The sequence below is a fragment of the Cryptomeria japonica genome, chromosome 8, assembly GCF_030272615.1.
Source record: "Cryptomeria japonica chromosome 8, Sugi_1.0, whole genome shotgun sequence".
Taxonomy (NCBI): domain Eukaryota; kingdom Viridiplantae; phylum Streptophyta; class Pinopsida; order Cupressales; family Cupressaceae; genus Cryptomeria; species Cryptomeria japonica.
Window position 1 is genome coordinate 196,868,416 of NC_081412.1, and position 19,539 is coordinate 196,887,954.

Sequence of the window (19,539 nt, forward strand, 5' to 3'; positions counted from 1 at the left end):
ACTCGAATGAACTAATGAGACAAAAAGAGATCTTGGAATGGTAATTGGAAACTGCAAATCAACACAAAGAAAAATTCAAGAAAAGCTCAGAAGAACTTGGTACCTTATTGAAGAATCAAAAAGCCAAAGGTGACACTTCTGGAGTTGAATTTGAAGTTGGAGAAAGCTCCGGTACTGCAAATACCCAGGATCAAAGCAAACTAGTAAGACCCTCTAATACTTACAAATTCAATGGAAAATGCTTTAATTGTAATAAATATGGTCATAGGGCAAATGAATGTAGATCTAGGAATTATCAAAACATCAATCCTCCCACCGGTCAATGCACCAAATGCAACAAAATTGGTCATAACTCTGAAAATTGCAGAATGAATGTAAGATGTTATGTTTGTGGAAGATTTGGTCATTTATCAAATAAATGCAGAACACAAACCGGCATAGGTTATGGGAAAGCTATTCAGAAAAATAATGTAACTTGTTATGCATGTAACAAGATTGGTCATATTGCTAAATTCTGTAGAAGTAAAGGTACACCGGTAGATAACAAAAGTACTAGCTTGAAAGGTAAATAAAAGGTTGAAGAGGTTAAGCAAGAATTTTCAAAGCAATGGATTAGAAAAGGTGATCTAAATATTGGGGTTACTCCTCCACTGGTAGAACCAACAAATGCTTCACCAGCAGGACAATATGATGCTCCACCAGCAGGACAAAGCAATGCTCCACCGGAAGGATGTTCTTCATCAAATTGAAAAAAATTATCTTGAGGGTTTGGCAATTTAATGACACATGTGCTATTATTCCCTCGGTTAGAGAAAAGAAGTTGAAAATCCTTCATTATTGGCAAATAAAGTTGAGCTAATACATTGCCGGCAAATAATTAATGTGGTAGGTAGCAGAAAAGACTTTATAAAATAAGGTTTTTGGCTCCATTTCATTTCATCGTGAATTCAAACTTTCAGAGAGCGTAAAGATTTCTGAGCTAAGGCATTCTGAGCAAAGAGACAAAGCACTTCAGCAATCAATCCATCCAAAGGTAGAAAAAGGTATTTATCATCATGGCATCCTCCTCTGCACCTGAATTCATAGCAAACCCTATAGTAGTCAAGGTTATAAAATGACCTAAGCCTGTGTTTCAGCTAGTTCCTGAGGTAGCTAAGAAAGATGACAACACAGGTGCTTTTTCCCAAATTCCAAAGGGTGTTGTTTATGCAGAAGACCCTAGAATGTATATTCATTGCAACATAGAGGAATTAGGTGATGAAGAAATCAAAAACATGTATAAATCTATTATATGTGAAAATGCCGAAAATGTGAAACCTGAACATAAAATTGTTGAAACCCTAGGATTCACTGAAATCCTCTACATTCCTGAATTTCCCAAGGAAGTGGTTAGGATAGTTCTTAGCAGGGTACATGGCTCATTCTTTTGGCTTGACCTTGTGCATAAAATTACAAAGGTAGCTATGAAAGCAGTAACAGGGTTACCTTCAACCAGTACTAGACCCGACAAAATGAAGAAGGTCTCCAATGACCTAGTAATGAAATTAACTGGTGCAACATCTGACAAAAGATCATTGAGGGTTAATGATGTGACCGATACAAATGTGAGATTCATTAGCATGATTCTAGGTTACAAAGAAACTCATGCAAATAGGCTTAACTCTGTTTCCAGTTTATGCATAAAAAGTGCTTATGACATGGGTAAGGACAATGTAAAAATTGATATCTGTGAATGGTCAAAAGATGAGTTAATTGACAATTTGGCAAAAATCAAGAAGGATAAGAAAGGAACCTTTAGATTTGGAAATTTGCTTGTATGCTTAATGTTACATATAACCAAACAGGCTCCCGGTATAGGCTATAAGGATTTTGGATTCAACATACCGGTAGGAAAACAATTGTCTGACTTATTCAACAACATGGGTGAAAACAGAGAAAAGAATATCAATGAGTATTTTCAAGCACTAAAGGTCAGAATGAATAAAAGAATCAGACTATCACAAGAAATTGTCAACAAATACAAGGATGATATATGCTTTGTAATAAAAAAGGATGAGATTTGGATGGAAGCAATCATCCCAAGAACAATTTGGGTTACAGAGATGGGGTATGAAACAGATGACCACATAGTGGAAACTTATGCCAAAGCACTTCTGGAAGCCCCCAATGAACCAAAGGAAGAAGTATTTGGTAGTGCTAAGACCATCGAAAGTCAAATTCAATCTAAAAAGAGAGTAAAGAAAGTTGAGGCATTTGTGAGGAAAGGAACCAGGCAAGAAAAAGCAATAAAAGATGATGTATTAAAGAAAACCAGCATAACAGAAGAAGAGTTGGCAGCCCAACAGCCTGAAACTCATCTATCACTGATAGATACCTCCTCAGAAGGAGATATGCCAGCAACTTTCAAAACAGTTGTTAGGAAAAGAGACCCCTCACTGGTATCCACTCCTTCACTTAGAAGGACAAGACAAAAGCAACAAGCTATGAGGTCTCCAGTCAAGAAAGCCACACCTAAGAAAAAGCTAACCCCCAAAAAGAAGAAGAAGACAAACACTGACTTGGCCCCTTTTGACATATTACTGAATGAGATCACAGAGGAAGGTAAATTGAAAAACATAGGGAAAATCTATGACACCCTATCAGATGATGAGAAAGGACAAGTTGAGGAAAGTGTTATATTACACATGGACATGTATAAAAAGTTTTTAATGCAAGTCCTAAATGAAATTCCTAATGAATTATATAAAAGACTTGAGGCCAGAAGGCAAGGAATAGTTGAGTTGGATAAGAAAATTAAAATAGAAAAATTACTTGCAGTATACCCGGTCAACTCACCTAAGGAAATTGATGATTTGATAGCTCGGCCAATCGGACAGTTTTTTCCACTGCACACTGGCAAATATCACTAATGGTAGGTAGAGTTACTGAAGTTTCAAATGAAATAGAAGATGGTTGGGATACATTCTTGGTTGAAAAAGAAAAACAAGAAGAATATAGGAATCCCAAGCCCATTCTGGTATATCAAAAGGAGAAAGGGAAAGGTAAAGTTGGTGGACCACCAAGTATCAAGATTAGAGACAACTTACACCCACCTCCTTTAAATACTCCACTAGTAAAAACAACAACTATAGAAGATCAACCGGCAGCTGAGAGCATGGACACAGAGGATAATAATCCTAATCCTGAAGTCCTATATACTATGAATGTTGATACTCAAAAAATCAACATAGTGGTAGATAAGGATACCATAGATAAATTTGATAACAAAGAGCAACCGGCAATAGGAAACAAAGAGCAACTGGCAATAGGAAACAAAGAGCAACTGGCAGCAGATTCAAAGAAAAAGATGGAATCTGGAACACAAATAGAGAAAACAACAGAGCTAAAGGCTACAGAACAGATGCCACCGGAAAGAAATGATGTAGGAAAAACTATGTTTAAAGAGATGGAGACACAAATAGACCTACCAGAGGTCAATACCAGCATGGTCACTTCCACCGGCACTCAGTTTATTGGGTCACCATCAAATGTAATAGAGGTATTGCTTGAATCTATCAAGAAAATAACTGATTATAGCTCACAAGCCTATAAAGCGATAGATGATTCAATTCTAGTTTTGAAATCAACAGCTCCCAATTGTAATATAGCCAACAAAGATTCTTTAGGCCAGTTGGATACACTTTGTAAATATATTTCTAGAAATTTTGAGCAAACAAAGGTAGAAACTATAAAGGAAAGTGTAGAAAAAGAGAAACATAAATTCTTTGAGGAAGGAATAAAGAAGTGTAACAGGGAATTTGACACACTTCTACTGGAACTGTGCAATTTATTGAAAGAGTACAAAACTCTGTACAAAGACACCTGTAAGATAAATTTTTTGATCACGGATGTAGACAAAAAGATGAGCAAGGTATAGGAAGAGATCAATAAACTTGTTGATAATTTTGTTAACTCACCCGATGCATTATTAGTTTTTGAGGAAAAGATAACAAATTTTGAGGAAGAATTGCTCAAATTAGAAAGAGAAAAAGAGAAAATAATAAACAAGGCAAAATTTTTGAGATCTAAACTAAGTCCAAGATTGGACTCTTTAGCATCTCTGCATAAGGAAATCTCAAAGGCACTAACATAGGGTAGCAAAACACTGGCAAAGCACTTGCAGCATCTCACCGGTACAGTATATAGAACTGAGATAGCAATAAAGGAGAGCAAGAAGTTTATGGATGGCATAAACTTAATTTTGGGAGATATTCTTTAGATAATAACTACCCAACTACAAGGTTGAGGTTATGAATTGGTACAACTACAAAATCTACTAACCTTTGTCATTGATGCCAAAGGGGGAGTAGTAGATGAGAAAATTCAAAACACAGGGATCACATGCTCAGGGGGAGCTCTCACATTTTTGGTAACATTTTTTGGTCTACACATTTTTGGATATCTTTTTGAAATTTCTCATGAGTGTTGCCATCAATGCCAAAGGGGGAGATTGTTGGCATATGGACACTCCAATGAGACATTGTGTGTGATTGAAGGTTTTGTCGTTGATGGCAACCTTGCAATCCTATGGCACCGGCAAAGCATTACTCAAGCAACCTTGCAATCCTATGGCACCGGCAAAGCATTACTCAGGCAACCTTGCAATCCTATGGCACTGGCAAGACATTATACCGGCAAAGCATTACTCAAACAAAATAGTGCTCTGGCATCAACAAAATCAATCTACACTGGCACCAGCACAGAAGATGTACACCGACACAAAAGGAAATATGTATACCGACACAGAGGCCGATAGGATTTTTGATATGTAATATTTTGTTTATCATTGTAAGCTGACTTGGCAAATTGTAAAATGACTTTTGTATATAAAAGAGATCATTGTAGGCATTTGTAGGATATGGATAGAAAGCAATAAATAAATTATAAGGTAGACCTAATGTGTGAATTGTAGGTCAAGGGTATATGTAAAGAACAGAGCAAGAACTAGTACAAAATCTGGCATTGAAGATGCTATTGTAAAGCAGTACAGAATATTGGATTTGTGTAAATCCTCATTGTAAGTCAGTGTGACTTCTTATTGAGCAGTGAGCTCTAGGCAGTTGGCCTTCCTGCATGTGCAGGCCCCTATTGTAAGTAATATTCTCTTATTGGCCAGTAAGTGAATATTGTGGGTCACAAATCCCACCGAGGTTTTTCCCACACTGGGTTTCCTTGTTAAACATCTTGTGTTATGGTGTTCTTTTCATGTGGATGCTTTTGATTCTATTATTTGCATTAATTCTTGCATACCAGTATACTATTACTTTATATTCTACATATTCAGTTTTAAGAAAATTTCATTACTGGTCAGATACTGATTCAGCCCCCCCTCTCAGTATCTGTGGGAACCCTAACACACCTAATATCTATGAAGTCACTAATAGTTTCAATAACTACTTGTCTTCCACCATACTGGTTGACAAGCCTTAATGTTAATCTTCCTTATGCTGGTTAAATCTTCTTCATACCGGTTTGACATACTTCTACCAGTAGCCTGCAATACCGGTTGAAATCGATGACAACTCAATGTCAACAATTTCCCCCTTTGGAATTGATGTCAACATTGTCTTTTCCAGTTTCTCTCCCCCTTTGACGGCAATGGAAAAGGGAAAATTAGTCTAACACCAATAATCTTTCCCTTGACTACACCCGGTTAGGACACAATATCCCCCTATGTCCATGCTTCATGATTCAAGAGTCATAAGATAGTAACAATGATTGAATCCCCCTGAATCATGCATTCTCCTATGCATTTAGGTGCTGCCAGATGGTAGGAGAACTCCCATCTTTTGTCTCAAGTACTCAAATGGGCCCAAAGGAAGTGGCTTGGTAAATATGTCAGCAATCTACTCACCAGTTGGAATATATTCTACTATGACCTCTTTGTCTGCTACCTTCTCCCTCAAGAAGTGATACTTGATTGCAATGTGTTTTGTTCTTGAGTGCATTACTGAATTCTTGGAGATGTTGATTGCACTTGAGTTATCACACCGGATTGGAATAGGTTCTGGTATCTCCACCTATATGTCTTTCAACGTCTACTTCATCCATAAAACCTATGAACAACATGTAGCAGTTGCTATATACTCTGCCTCAGTAGTAGATAATGACATTGAATCTTGTTTCTTGTTGTGCCATGATACTAACCAATCTCCTAAATAGAAAGCACCTCCACTTGTACTTTTCTGGTCATCTATACTTCCTTCCCAATCTGCATCAGTATAAGCCTTCAAAGCAAAGTCTCCTTTCTTTGGATACCACAAGCCATAATTGATAGTTCCTTGTAGATACCTGAAGATTCTCCTGACTGCATTTAAGTGAGTCTGTTTAGGAGTAGCTTGGAATCTTGCTACCATGCAAACCACTTGTATAATATCCAGTCTAGATGTTGTTAAATATAACAGACTACCAATCATAGACCTATATAGTGTTTGGTCAACTTCAAGTGACTCATCTAGTTTTCTCAACTTACAACTAGTAACCATGGGAGTAATTACCAGTTTGTTGTCCTCCATTTGAAATTTTTTAGCATGTCTTTTGTATACTTGGTTTGAGAGATGAAAATTCCTTTCTCCTGCTATGAGATCTGCAAACAAAGAAAATAGGACAACTCACCCAGCATGGACATCTCAAATTCTGTCTTCATCTGATCTGCAAATTCTTTGCACATGATGTCCTTATCTCCACAAAAGATAATACCATCCACATATACAACAACTATAATAATGTGATCTCCATTTACCTTGACATACAAGTTGTTGTCTACATTCCCTTTCTGTAATCCTTGCTCCTTCATGTATTTGTCTAATCGGGAATACCATGCTATGGGAGCCTGCTTCAAGCCATATAAGGCTTTCTTTAACTGGCATACAAAACTCTCATCTTCATACAACAATTATCCTTCTGATTATTCCATATACACCTCTTGTTCAAGATTACCATTAAGAAAAGAAGATTTTACATCCATCTGATATACTTTATATCCCTTATAGGCTGAGAAGGCTAAAAAAATTCTTATTGCCTCTAAGCTAGCAACCGGTGCGAAGGTTTCTTCAAAATCAATACCTTCCACTTGAGCATACCCTTTGCAAACTAACCTTTCTTTATGTCAGACTATCTTACTTTCTTCATTCATCTTGTTCTAGTAGACCCATTTGGTACCTATTACATTCTTGTATGTTGATCTAGGAACAAGTTCCCAATTTTGATTTTTCTCAATTTGTCTCAATTCTTCATCCATGGCATCTACCCAATTCTTACTTTTTCTAGCATCATCAAATGTTTTGGACTCTACTTCTGTTATGAGGCATAAATTTACCTGCTCACTTTCCCAGGCTAATCTCCTTCTGGTCTGCACACCTTCATTCCTATCTCCTATGTTCTTTTCTTCTGGATGATTAGAACAACACATACTGGTTGGGAATTTTGTTTGGTGCATCTTCTACCAGTCCATTATCAAATTGTTCTTCATATTCAACATCTAAATTGTCAATGTGAGGTGTCGGTGCAGATTTTCCTCTATGTGAGTCTTCATCTATTCTCACATTTATATGCTCAACCACCTTTCTCAATCTCTTTTTGTAGCATTTATAGGATTTATTGTTGGTTGAGTATATCAAGAAGATTCCTTCATCACTCCAAGAATCAAAACTTCCTAATCCATCAGCATCTCTCTTGATGAAACACTTACTTCCATACACTCTGAAGTGCTTGAGTGATGGTTTCCTTTCATACCCTAACTCATAAGGAGTCATTCTACTATTCACTCTTAACAATACCCTGTTTAATGTGTAGAATGTAGTGTGAACTGCTTCCTTCTAGTCTATATCTAATATGTTGGTCTCATTTAACATTGTCCTAGCCATCTCCTTCACTGTCCTATTTTTCCTCTCTTCCACCCCATTTTGCTGAGGTGTCCTTGCAGTTGAATATTGTCTTCAAATTCCATGTCTTTCACAGTAGTCAACAAACTCATTTGAATAAAATTCTCTAGCTTGGTTTGATCTTAAGCATTTTACCCAGTATCCACTTTTATTTTCTACCTGCATCTTCCTGAAAATATTGAATCTCAAATGCTTGTGAATTATCATGCAGGAAGGCTACCCAAGTCATTCTTGAGTAATCATAAATAAACAACATGAAATACCTTTCACCGGCCAATACTCTTGTCCTTGTTGGCCCAGATAAGTCTGTATGTATCAACTCTAAAGGTCTTGAGGTGTTATATTCCTTCATTTTAAAGTTGACCTTTGTTTTCTTACCTCTAACACATTCATCATAGAATGTGCTTGTTGGTTTTATGATCCAAGGTATGTTTCCCACACATTGGTTCTTTCTTATCTTAACCAAATTATCAAAGTTCACATGGCCTAATCTTCGATGCCACAACTAGCTTTCATCAGCTTGTCCCATCATGCATTGGGACTCATAGCATTCCTTTAGATTGTGGACATTACCCTATGTTCTCTTTCATTTTGCTACTACCTGACCAGTACTCTTCTTTCTTATCTAACAAATGGTAGAGTCAAATAAAAAATTGTACCCTTTGTCACACATCTGACTTACACTCAGCAGGCTATGCTTCAATCCTTCCACATAGTACACATCATGAGCCTTGAGCTTGCCATCAATATTCAGTGTATCCCGACCCTTTACTGATGGAGGAGTTGTCACAAAACCGGATTGAACCACCATTCCAATCATCAAGCTTGATGAAATTTTTCTTGTCTCCGGTCATGTGATTTGAGTAACCACTATCAACTACCCATATATTCCTCCTTTCAACATGTAGAGCAGTATGCACAATCAGGCTAGACTATGTCTTGTTTTTCTCTTTCTCTACCCAAACCGGTTTCTCTTCTTTCTTTTCCTCTCCTATCACTTTGTGTTCTAGTTTCATTTCTAAATTCTCATCCGGTCCTATTTTCTTTTGCTTGTTGGTTCTTAGCTTACAATACCATGCTATGTGACCAAAATTTTGACACTTATAACATTTCACATTAGCACTGTAAGATGTACTCAAGGCATTCTTGTAGGACATTTGCATATTAATCCTACATTCATAACTCTTGTGACCAAACTCATTACAATTATAACATGTGACATTTGCACTTTGTACTACAACAAATGAGTTTCTACTCTCAAAACTAGGGTTTAAATTCATCTTCCTACAATCTACCATTTTATGACCAAATTTATTATATCAGTGACAATAACCATGGAAATTTGGAACATACCTGTTACGTTGTCTTGAACCTGCAAATGACTGCCTCACTGGGGGTCTTCCTTTCATGCTTCTAACTCTTGTAAGTCCTTCATGATCAACACTTGCATTTCTCCTTGGATCTTCATGTCGGTACATTGAGTATGGTCTTTGATTCACTGATTGAGTAAATCGGTCTATGTGGCGGTTTCTAGCAGCATCTGCATATGTCTTGTTGTCAATCTCCTTACTCATAATAAATGTCTTCCTCTCTTCACCTTCCTTTAAGGAGGTGAATTGTATCTCCTTACCGGATGTCTCTTTTCTGTTTGAACTTTGCCCTTCTTGAAAACCCAAGTCACTGGTATCTTTAGATTTCTTTTGTTTTCTCAGCATCTTATACAGGGCTTCAGTGTTGCCTTCATATTTGCTTCTCAATTTTATCTCTTCCTAACTTTTCTCTAATTCCTTCCAGAGCTTCACTATTTTTGCTTCCAGATTCTGATGCTCCTTTTCCTTTTCACTTATACTGGTACTAGTAACTTCATAGACCCTTTTGGCTTCTTCTAGTTAGAGTTTTAGATCTGCAATAGTTTTCTTGGCCTCTTCAAGTGATTGCTCCAACAACTCTTGTTCTTCAGCTGCAACCCTTTTTACCTTCTTCAAATCTCTTCTTGTTTTCTTTAGCTAATCCAAGGTACTAATGAGCTCTACTTCAAGATCTACTTCTCCTTCTTTCTCTTCCTCTTCTTCTTCAGGTACCAAAACCTCTTGAGCCATGAAAAGGTTTTATCTAACTTCATCTTCACTACAACTATCATCTGAAGCACGTTCCTCATCTGTGGTATCATTTTCATGTGTGTAAAGAGTGCTTTGCTTCCAATAGATATTATTCTTCATGTCTTTACCATATGATTTGCTACCACTTGATTGATCATCTTCATTTTTATCACTAGAGGGACATTTAGCAACAAAATGTCCAATCTTTCCACAGTTAAAATATTTCAAAGGCAACTTGCCTTTGTATTTGCCTAAACCCGTCTTAAGTCTTTTGACAAAGTTTTCTATGATGTCATCAGAGTCCTCATCGGTTGCATCATGAAAAAATTCTTCTTTTCCTTTTCTTGATGTTTTAAATGCAACTTCTTTCTTCACAGCATTAATACATGTAGTCCTCATCTCATAAGCAGTTAGGGAACCATACAACTCATCCATTATAAATAATTTTAGATATTTTACTTCTTCTATTGTTGAGACCTTTGTATCATACTTATATGTAAGAGATCTAAGTACTTTCTTCACTACCACCTCATCTTTTATTTCATCTCCAAGCCCTCTTATGTTGATTGTTGTTTCATCAATCCTTTGGAGATAGCCAGCAATCTTTTCTTCATCTCTCATTTTCAAACCCTCAAGTTGTGCTCTTAATTTCTATAACTTGGCTTCCTTTACTTTAGTATCACCTTCAAATATCTTCTACAACTTATTCCAAGTTTCTTTGGCAAAGGAGAAATGTACGACTTTAACAAACTCATTATCAAATAACCCACTAAGAATGGCATTTTTAGCTTTAGAATTGTTCTCATATCCCTTCTTGGCATCTAGATCAGTAGGGGGATTATTAGGGATTGTATATCCATTCACAACCAACATCCATACATCACAACCTAGAGAGGACAAATAGGTTTCCATTATTCTACTCCAAAATGCATAGTTGACACCATCAAACATAGGGGCTTTTGAGGAGGCGGGTTCACTTCTTTCCATTGTGAACACTTGATAGGATCTACCCAAGCTAGAGAACACTTTTTACAAAACAAGGTACCTAGGCTATGATACCAATTGTTGGACACAAGGGATCACTAAGAGGGGGGTGAATCAATGATTTAAGCACTTTTTCTTCAATAAGGATATACCAGTAATCTATAAAACAAACTGAGTACAAACCGGTAGCTCAAACAGTGCAACCTAAGTGTGTGAAATGATTTGTTATAACATCAAAATAACTCATACACAAGAATGCATCACACAACACCAGATATACGAGGAAAACCTAATGTAGGAAAAACCTTGGTGAGAATAGTTGTTGGAGATCTTCTGTTCCAATCCTGCCTCACAATGTAAAAGATCTTATTACAATTTTAGGACACCAAACCAAGTAGTACCAATCCCTGCACAATTTATAGGCCACAACCTCAAGGAGCTACAACCCCTACACTAAGCACCAACTTAGTGAAAACCGTATAAAACTCAATTATACAAATGAGATCCCTGTTACAAAATAAGTTTTGCAACCTTACAAAATTTTAATCTATTGGTTTCAACCTTATTGGTCTATGCTTCCTCCACACACTCTACAACTTTTCTTTACTCCCGATTCTGACTTTGCTAAGTCTCCTTTCACAAAATATTTTCAATTCAACTCACACCGATCATTCCTGATCAGATGTTGCTTCCTTTAAATTTTCACCTCTGCATACTATGCTAACTCTATTGGTTCGTTTCTTTCACCAATTTGCCCTGCTTCTCCTTCCCAGTACAGTCTTCTTCTCATAAACACTTCAATTGTTTGTCTCTTCAGCTCTTAGACAACAATTTTACACTTACCTTGACTCTGCAATAGCATTGATCACAGTCTCAAGTCATCATATTTAATCTTGATCTTTCCCGCCAAAAATCAATTCAAACTAAGGGTGGTTAGGGTTTCCTTCACCCGACCAAATCTGCATCAGATCCGATCAAATCTTCCTTGGATCGATCACCTACATTTGTACGTGTTTTCTATTATCCAATGCATATTTGCTAAAGATAGCAATCCCGACCATGATTTTCAGCCCTGAATTCTGTCGACTCATTTATGACCCAGTTGTTTCGTTCTTGAGGTCCTCTTGTAGTCTAATTTCTTTTCTTCAATCCAGGCACCAAAAAATCCTTGATCTTTCTCTATCACTCTTTCTTCCTCGAGCCGCATGAATTAGTTATCATCTTGTGATTTGTGGTTGTTTCATTAATGTCAAACTGGTTGTTCCAACAACCATGTCGATGGAAACTTCACCGACCTCTGCATGCTTTCCACCTCAGCTCCACATGGCATCACATCGGCCATACACTCAACTCACCAACACAAGGTTGGTTTACACTTGAACATTCAACAAACTCATACTGGCACAAGCCCTTACCGGTGAGACCTTCTCCTCCTTCTAACCAGTAGTGCACACTACTCCGGTGGTTTGTGATCATTTTAACATTCTTCCTCTTCATCATAAATAGGCAACCAACCTCCAAACTAGTTTATGCTCTACCAATTATCACTCAACATGCTAACACACACATGCATCTCACCTCATACCGATGAAGTCACTGATAGTCTCAATATCTACTTGTCTTCCACCATACTGGTTGACAAGCCTTCATGTTAATCTTCCTTATGCTGGTTCAATCTTCTTCATACCGGTTTGACATACTTCTACCGATAGCCTGCAATACCAGTTGACATCAATGACAACTCAATGCCAACAGATTATACAATTTGAACTTTGTTGAAAGAAGAAATGACACAATTTCCAAAATAGTTTTTATGGTGAATGAAAAGAAATTGAAATTTTAAAATTAGGGCCAATGGGATACCACTTAACTTTAAAATTAAAATTGATAAAATTAGTATTTTTAAAATCAGAGTAGATTATAATTAACCACTTAATTTTAAATATTTTCTTGAAATTTGTGAATTGTTTTTTATTTTAGAGGGATCAAAATTCGACAAAATCAACCAATTTTCTTGATTTAAGGAAATTAATACAATCATAACAGTCTCCTGAAATTTTGAGAAAAAAGTCAAGGACCAAGTTGAAAGTGCTCCTGGTCCACCCAACTTTTTCAGAAATTTTCAGGAATGAAAGCTATGATGATTTTATAGCTAATCCCCAAAAATTGGTTGATTTTACGAAGTTAAGATAAGCGAAATTAAGGTTTGAATGTCAAAATAGGACCCTATTAGGGTTTTGAAAAAGATGAAAAATTGAATTCCAAATTTAAAAATGGTCAAACCTAATGGATAGGACCACCTTGAATAATGTTTGTAAACTGAAATTGGTTGAGATTGATTGAAATTTACACAAAATCCAAGTGAATTTGAAAATTAGGGTTTTAGGACCTAACCACTGAATTTTTAAATTTTGAGTTTTGGAAAAAGGAGGGAAATTAAAAATTTGAATTTTAGGCAAGAAGACAAGGCTGAAAATAATTCCAAATTTGAAAAGTAAATGTAAATTGATTTTTTGCACAAGTGGAAGTTGATTTTTGAAAATTAGGGTTTTGACAATTAACCACTTAATTTTGTAAAATTGATTTGTAAATTGAACAAGACAAAGAAGAAATTGAATTTAATGCAATTTTTAGATGTAAAACAATAGATAGCAATTTTTGCAAAACATAAGTTAAATTCCAATTTTAACAACTAGGGTTTTGAATGAATTAACCACTAAGTTTTGCAAGAAAATCAAACTTGTAAATGAAAAATATGCAATAATGTGAAATGTCAAGCATGTAAGATGTCGGGTTCACCAAAATGTAATAGTGATAAAGGGATGATGAGGAGATTAAGTGGAAAACTTTACCCTCCTCTAGAAAGAAGTGAAAGTTTCACAAAGGATCCTCTTCAACCTCTCACACACATTACATTAAAAGAGGGGGTTAAATTCACTAGGTTCAATATCAATGGAAAGAGATCAAATACTAAGTGAATTGACAATGAATTTGAAAAGTAAAGTAACCCCTCTTTTAGAATGGACAAGCTGAATTAAGCAATTTGAGACTAAGTGTAAATATGGTTTAAAGAAATGATTATAACTTGAGATAGAAATGTGGGATGAAGTTGTACACTTGGAATTAGTAGTAAAATGTCGAGACAAAGCTCCCTTATAAATTTGAACAAAATTTTCTAGGACTAGGTTGAGAGTGTACTTAGTCCTCCGAAAAAACCACGCATCGAAAAGGGTTTTTTCATCTCTGAAAATGAAGCCTAAACTTGCAAATACAGTTGCGCACCTGCAACCTACACACAAAAAAGAGAGGAAATTTTGTTGGGATTGGGGGTTTTCCTTTAGGTCAAACACCATTTTGGAATTAACCAAATGATGAAAAATACTTGCAAGTAAATGAAAGGAAATGACTGAAGTAGAATTGATTGAAGTAGAATTCACCTCAAGAGAGGATGCAATTGAAATGTTGATAGAGTTGTTTGAAAGGATATGTAGAATTGAATGTCAAAAGAGATCTCCACTTCAATGGTCAAATCCTTGACTTGAATGCAACACCTAGCCTTTAAAGGAGACTGGAGATGCTCAATGGATACTTGAATGGACACTTCAATGCTTGAATGCTTGAATGCTTGATTTCACTTATGCAATTTCTCTTAAGATCACAATTTCCACTTATTGAACTTATGCAAATGTGAGGGGAAAATGTATCTTATATACTCATCAATTAGGGTTATTTGACTAAGTTTTCATCTTAGGCCAACATAGCAAAAATTTTCCCGCTTCTCATTTGACAAACCCACTGCAAGATTAATGCAAAGGGGGCCCAAAATAGGGCAAGCACAAGGGTACTACGCCCTTGTCCTACCCTAATTCAGGATAGGAAGCAAGAATAGGCAGTGCAGGATGCAAGGAAATGCATGTTGCGAGAGGTATGAGCATGTCTCAGGTCTCAAGTCAGGCTTAGGGATTCATTTCGCCAATCTGAAGACCTAAATACGATCGAAAATTACAAGGTCACAATTTATGACACTACAATATACATATATATGTATGTATATATATGTATATATGTGTATATATATGAATATGTATGTATATATGTATAGATATATGTATATGTATGTATTTATATATATGTATGTATATATATATGTATAAATATATATACACATATATATACATATATATATACATACATATATATACATACATACATATATACATATACATATATATATATATGTATATATATCTATATATATGTATATATATTTATATTTATGTATATATAAATATATATATACATATGTATAAATATATATACATATATACATATATGTATATATATGTGTATAAATATGTATATATATGCATGTATATATATGTATATATATGTGTGTGTATATATATGTGTATATACATATATAGATACATATATATATATATGTGTGTGTGTGTATATTTAAATATCTATATATATATATGTGTGTGTGTATATATATACATATATGTGTGTGTGTGTGTATGTGTGTGTGTATTAACACAAGCCGACTTGATTTCACAGAAAGATTCTACAAGAAGGATCTTAAAAAATTTCAAATCCATAAACCCATAATCTTCAGAATCACAAAATTCACTGATAGTTTTCAATAACCTAATAACCCTCATTTAATAGACAATCCATTAAATTTTCTCTTTTAGATTAACAACAGACTAATTTACATTCAAAACTAAAAGAAATTTCCACATGCAAGAGAAGTAATCTGGAACCCTACCTCTTAACAAAAATTGGAAGTCAAACTCAAAAGAAAAAGCAAAAATCCTCAAGAAGATCCATGACTGCTAAACAAAATAAGTCAAGCACACAAATCCATAAACTTTGAGAAAATAATTCAAACCCTTCCACTAATTCCCTAGTAAAAATCTAGAATAGTGTTGAACACTAGATGTTACTGAGAGAGGAGGGTGGGGGGTGAATTAGTGATTTCTAAACTTTTCCCTTTTCTATCCTATGTGTGTGTACATGCATACTGGTTAGATGGGAGACTAGCAAAAATTCAACCACACATAAGAGGGACATCACATAACACCAGATGTATGAGGAAAACCCAAGATGGGAAAAACCTCGGTGAGAAGAGCTGCTGGAGACTACTGCTACAATCCCATCTCACAATGGAAACCTTGGTTAAAACATTTAGGACACCAAACCAAGGAGTACCACTCCTGCTTTAGGGCACCAAGCTCTGCACCAAGCTCTAACTCAGTGATTACAAAATCAGATTTTTGAATACAAAAGTTATCTTCTTGTTACAAAAGAACTTTGTGACTCTCAATAATGTCTCTCCACCGGTTCTCCTCTCTTCACATTTTCTCTACATGAACCTTCTCCTGCTACAACCCACTCTCTACTGCACCTTACTCTCTGTTGCACCTTTACTGGTTCAACCTATTCTTCTTCTCTTCCGGTTCTGCTTTCTATTGGTTCAGCTCTCTGTCGGTTCTCTTTTCTCTATGCCACACTCTTTCTATCCACCACTGGTCTTGATAACTTAGTTAGATGTCTACCATCTGATTCCTTCTGGTTCTCACCTTGCCTTCTTTGTAATATTGTGTAACTCTTCTCTACTAGTTTAGTCACCAACTAGTGTACTCCTTTGTCAGACTCAATTTCTAGCTATCGGTTGCCTCACTGTTACCGGTTGAACTCTTCAACCCATTTCTCACTCACACACGCAGTCTCTTTTTTGATTCTCATTGAGAACTTGACTGATTTCCTCTCTCCTGTAGAAACAACACTCTATCTTATAGCCATATTTTCCTAGCAAGACTTTAATTTGAACATTGGCACACTAATGTTTCTACCATGCACCAAATCTGCATTCGACCTGATCTCTGATCATCATGACATATCAAATATAATTTGATACCATGTTCTTGATCGATGTTCAACATTCAATCAATGATAATCGCCCATCTGTTTACCTTGTGAAACACGTCTTCTCTCTTTAGCCGTCTGTAGTATGTTTTTTGGCCTTTTGTCTGATCGACCACATGAGTGATATGGTTCCCTTTATCCCCTTTGATCTACAAGATTAGTCTTTTTTGAATCTCTATTGTTTCCTTCATCTCGAGCTACAATCCTCTACCTTCATTCCTCGAGCTCCGTAGTCATCATAAATGTTGGACCAGTGACCAATGACTTCACCAACTCACCACACCGACCTGTTCATGCATGCCACTTCATCTCCATGTGGCTGCTTTGTTAGAATCCACCTTTGCTAGGTCAGTTATGTTGGTCTAGACAAGATCACTAACCAACCACTCAACTAGGTACATCTACCAGTTCATAGACCCTACCGTTTATACCCTAACCGGTCTACTATCAACCTTGTACTTTCCTTCTCTTTTGGTGGAGCACCTAAACTTGTCAGCACACTTGCTAATGTACCTTATGATCACCTTCATCAGATGGCAACCTTCTGCATCTACACTTTGTCAACATTACCGATGGACATACTTACCGGTAAACGCCTTGATGTCTGCATGTCATCAATCTTCAACATGCTCCATCTGTCTGCAACTGCTCAACCTTTCCTGCTTCATTCAATAGACCAGTTATGCTATTAAGATGTTTGTCAAAGTGACAACCAAATACTTCAATCTCCATACCAGCAACTCATCATTGTCTATCTAGCTGATCTGGTGCATATCTTTGATCTCATGCAGCTAAGGCAACTTAGTTTTTCACCAATGATCTGATGTGAGCCTTCAAACACTTGCCTTCTACTCTTTGTCTTATCTCAGAGGACTATGATGCATTTCATGTATAATAGGAGATAATCTCCACTTACCGATGGGAGTGGATCTTTGTCATCTGCATCTTGCAATGCACCAATGTGGCTTCCCTATTTGAGTAGCATATCTTCAAATAGGCACTTGTGATCCAGTTGGGACACATTCACTATCAGTCATCTCTTCAAATGATGACTGCTTCTTTATCTGGTGGGATTTCTACTATTTCACATCCACACAACATACCAGTGACCTGCACATACTTCTCCTCTGATGTTGATGTGATTTAGGTAACATTCCCCCTCTTCATCACAATCAACTGCCCAACATCCTGCTCTCTTGTTGGTTGGCAACTATGCACCAGTAACATGTCTCTTACTGGTCTACAGTCCTTATGTCATCAACACAAGTCAACACTAACTTGTGTACCAATGAATCCAATGGCCATTAAGCTAGCTGACATCAATGGCACCATTTTTGGTATTCATCAATGCCAACACTGCTCATCAATCTCCATACTAGTTGCCATCCTATACCGGTTGACATCAATGACAACAAATGCCAACAAATAGGACTCCATTGATTTTCTAATTTTTACTTTCCCAAAAGTCATAACCATAAATTCCTCTCCACCATAAACTTCATAGGAAGCAAAAAGCATTAATTCCCAAAATATTTTCCCCTAAAAATCATGCAAGACTCCCTTCATTAAATTCATTAATTATTTATTTATTATCTTTTTGTAGCTCGCACACATGCAAATTTTTAAATTTAAAAACAATTAACTATTAATTACCCTTTTAAAATTAATTTTCCATTAACACCATCAAAATCCATAATTAATATTTAATTCCCCTTTTAATAAATTATTTTCTAAACAATAGATTAGATTAAATCACTTACTAATGTAATTAACTGAATATAATAATGCACAATTTCAACTATATTAATTAATTAACCATTAATATTTAATTTCCTATAAAATATTAATATTAATATTTGTTCTCTAATATAATATTATACTAACACAAGGGTAAGGGATTGAGACTAACAACTCAAAATACCAATAGGACCAACATTAACATGACTGGCAAACAAAAAACTAGGTTACCTAACAGGGGGCTTGTTCCTGGAGGAATGATGGTACGATAAGGGTTTGATTGATAACTCCAATTTTCACTTTACCATTGGGTTATAGAGAATGCTTAGACCTAAAGAATGCTCAGTACCTATAGCTGCATAAACAAACTATCGAACATATACATATAACCATATAATATCATTCTATGAAAAGGGAATGGAAGCGATGTAGCTTGTATGTAAAGAGATGTGTGATGCTTTTCCCTTTCACCCAAGCACATCAAGCATAAAGAACAACATATATCAAAACAATCAAACACCGATAAATATAATGACTAAATCCTAATATCACATATATAATCCATCTCATTAGTCATCTAACTATCATATCATAAATTGTTGGGATCCAAGAACACTAAGAGGGGGGGGTGAATCAGTGTTCTGCCGGTAAGATATAATTTTACCCTTTTATAACATACACATATTAACTAGTAAATGAAGAAACATATAACTTGAAGCAAATAAACCATCCACATAAATGAACACCATAACACACAAAATTTATACATGGAAAAGCTCAAAGAGGAAAAACCATGGTGGGATTTGTGACCCACAATATCAGTTCATTGGCCATATGAAAGGATATTATATAAAATGGGGGCCTGC